The following is a 4,042-nucleotide window of genomic DNA, read 5'->3' as shown; positions in this document are numbered from 1 at the left end:
TCGTGAGCCGGGAGGTCCCCCCATGTACATGGCTATTAAACAAGGTAGGGATGAGACACTTGGTGCTTTTGTAGACAAGTTAATGCAAGCACTGTCCAAGGCAGGAATTGCAGAACATATGCAAGATGCATTACTTAAACAGTGCATTATACAGAATGGTAATCACACTACCCGTTCACTTATTGCCACAGCCCCTGGCAATTGGAATGTTCAAGATTTATTGGATAAGGCTATGACTATGCCAGTAGGTAGTCAGGTTTTTATGGTGGAAGCTTTAAATAAAATAGGGGAGGGGCTGGCTGCTCAGTCTCAGGTCCAAAATCAAGTTTTAGCTGCCCTTGCACCCCTTCAAGCTGCAGTAGCGCAGAATCGTGCGGCACCACCTAATGCCCGGATGAAGTGCTTTCGGTGTGGGAAGCCAGGTCACATTCGGCGTGAATGTCAGGCTCCAGGCGTTTGGTGCAAGTCGTGCCAGTCATCTACCCACAATGCCAGTGCATGCCACAGACGCCAGGGGCCGGGAAACTTCAAAGACAGCGTGAAGACGAGCCTCGCCAGGACACAAGTAGTCGCCCAGACAGCACCTGCCTCACCCCTGCAACAGCTGGCAGCCTCGGATACGACTTGGCAACAGCAGTAGACGTGACGCTGTTTAGTACGGATACTCATGCCATTCCAACAGGCATGTCGGGCCCCCTCCTGATTAACAACCAGCCCGTAGGAGGCCTCATCTTAGGCCGCTCATCAGCATCACTATTGGGACTACGTATAGAACCAGGTGTCCTGGACCCAGATTCCACGGGCGAGATTTTTATTTTGGCACGAACTGAGTTTCCCCCATTAACTATTCCAAAAGGTGAAAGAATTGCTCAATTGGTACCGATACCACGTTTATCGCCCACGCCCCCCCCTCGACACAGCCGACCACAGCAGAGAGGACAACTGGATTCTACAGGCGGCATAACACTGCTGGTCCTTAACCTCTCAGAGAGGCCGAGGCGACAATGTACCCTCTCCTGGCAACAACACTCCCTCACATTGAAAAAGGCGCTTCTCGACACAGGGGCTGACTCCTGTATTATCGACTCAGCCCTATACCCGAAAGACTGGCCCATAATACCGGCAAGTAGCACCATCACAGGGATAGGAGGGGTACGCGTAGCACGACAGTCCCCGGTACTGACTGTTACCCTGGAGGAAAAACGAGCTCCTGCAGTCTTCTCTCTCACCGCACTCCCAAACGAGGTGGACTGTATTCCTGGTCGTGATGTACTCGCTCAGCTAGGATTTAAACTCACGGACTCCCCCTTTACATCATGGTTAGCTTCCATTGGATTATCCCCTTGGCTAGTGTCCCTAATGGAAAAAATAGTCATTGTAGTTGTAATGATTTTGTTAGTGCTTTTGCTGTTACCCTGCTTGATGCAATGCTTGCAACGAATGATAATGAATGCTTTTGAGCAGCACAAGGCAGTAATGCTTGCTACTAAAGAAAACGGGGGAAATGTGGAGAGTCTTGCTACAGAGTGGCTGCATAGAAAAGGCCACGATGCTATGCAGCTGGTTGGAATTTAGGCATCAAGGTCGGAATGCAACAACAGGATGTACATCCTGCTTATGTGATAAGTTGTAGCTGCAAGATAAGGGAACTGAAGGACATGATAAGGAATTTGTGGTTGTTACTAAGAGACATGTATGTAATACTTAGGTAAGGATGTAGGCACCAATAAGAATGTTCGCTTTGTGCATATGTATGAGCTAATTACTGTCTGTATAAGTATGATGACTTTAGAACAATAAATCGATGCCAGCTGACCATGATAGCATGAGGCTGGCCATCCCGCGACTCCGACATCTTCAAGTAAATTTTCATCAATTGTAATTTTTCAAGGGAAACAAAGCAGCAATTTACAACCTTTTCAGATTAATTGATCTACTTGTTTATCAACTATCTCCTGGGCTGGAACAAAGAGCAATAGTTCTGTTAAATAAAGGAGAATGCAACAGTGAGATAAAGAAGATGTTGCTTTAAAAGGGTGATTGTATGACCAGTACACCTTCAGGCACCAAGTTCCAGGTGGGAATTACAGACCCAAACAAGAAGGGATGGATGATATTGAGGCTCAGGGGGGAAGAAACCTCCCATTCCTGCTGGTTATACTGATTAGACAATTTTGGAGTGGTATTCATGATCTTCCCTATGCTTTCTATAGGGAACTCATCACTCAAATTACTGAAATTCCAGAATAAAAATGTTCTCCCCAAATGGGAATAAGCATAAAACTAAGAATTTTGGACTATTTTCCAAGTATGTTAATTTTCCCACTCTTTAGTTGGAAAAAAATATTAATGGTTTTGTAGTTGTCGTATTTGTTTTTCCTTGTTAAAAGCCAGAAAATTAAAGAAAAACATTGCTCTAACATTGTTTAAAGCAGGGTGATAACCATTTTCCAATATCTAGATAATGAAATATTTCTTTGGGAACAAGTGTATCAGCACTGACAGAACATAATGAACTTGCTAACACTGTGGAAGGTCACAAGCCCACTTCTGTAACTGCTGAGTTGTGGTATTATTTGAATTGGGTTTTGCCCACTGATCTGCATGATCAATTTACAGAACATGCCAGAGAACATGTGGCTTTGACTCTAAACCAGACTCCCCACTCAGCACAACTAAGACTTGCCTTAATCCCAGTGTAGGACATGGGATTTTGTGATAGCTCATGGACAGACACAGTTGGACTTGACACTGAATCCTTGCAGTCAATTATTCTGCATTTATGTTTAAGGTACACAGAGAAAAGCAGTGTAGGCCTGTATGATTTGGCCAAATTGGGTCATTGAGGTCAGAAATGAGGCATTGAAAAGGTGAATTATTTGTGGACTTTATTTTCTCCAGGTTTTGCCTCTGACCCATATGAAGTGATTGATGTGCAGAACTCACATATAAGAAGAAAAATGTTTGCCTTTACTGTGGATTCATCGTTGGAAATTGAATAGCAACCCCCCATTAGCTTTTCTATGTCCACATCAGCCCAGGCTTTAGTCAGTTCCTCCTTCTGTGTGTGTTTCATTTTTCTGTTGCACGATGAAATTTCTGCTCCTGTTTTTCTGGAGCTTTTGATCATGTTGAGTTATTTCAGAAGGAGATGTTCAGTGGGTGTGTTGGAGGGCTTGTAGTAATATTGTAGTAATATGGTAGTAATATAAAAAGTGTGTTTCTGAATCTGACTTTGTAACATCAAGGGCAAGATTCTTTGCATGAAATCTCTAGACAATTATTTTATATTTCTGTAACTGGTTTTAATTTCTGTAAACAGAACTGAAAAAAAAAGTGGTTGGGTTTTTTTAATGGATTTTTTTACTTAAATCTTCTGCAAGCTGGCAATAAAGAACAATGCTTTACTTTCCAGCATTTCTGATTTTATTTTCCATGTCAGCAATGTAGCATTAGCCACGCTTCTGCAGTTGAATCATTCTTTAACTTATTTTTGAGCATTCTGTAGACTGCAGAAATAGATCCTTTGATGGGAATTGCACACGTGTATGTATATAAGGTCTAAAAGTGAATTATTTTTCCTGATATATTTTTCTGTATATCTAAAACAGATTTAATGCTCCGAATTTAAGGTGTCTTAACAGGAAAGATGCAGTGAACATTCATCTATTCTGCTTCTGGTTTCTTTCTTTCCTACAGCTTTCCTTGTTAATGTGGGATGCAGCTGTGAAAAACAAGATTCACTTTTTTGGTTAGATTTTAAGAAATAGGTTTAATAAAAGATAAGACAATTAGGAGATAAAAAAGCAAAGTATGGCCGGCCGGGTGACTTGGCATTCAGCCAAGTCCACAACCTGCTATTTCAGAGACTTTCTTTAAATACCCTTTCTATTGTATCAATCTGTTGAATATTCATATTTTTCCATAAACTAGTTTCCATATTCCAGGGACTGTTTTGCATGGCCCCTCCTTGGGTCCACCTTTTTAGAGCATGCGTGTTTCTTGGCTGTGTCTTCATTATCACCTCCAGATTGGGCCTTGG

The sequence above is a fragment of the Sylvia atricapilla genome, chromosome W, assembly GCF_009819655.1.
Source record: "Sylvia atricapilla isolate bSylAtr1 chromosome W, bSylAtr1.pri, whole genome shotgun sequence".
Classification (NCBI taxonomy): Eukaryota; Metazoa; Chordata; class Aves; order Passeriformes; family Sylviidae; genus Sylvia; species Sylvia atricapilla.
This window is presented reverse-complemented; position numbering follows the sequence as displayed.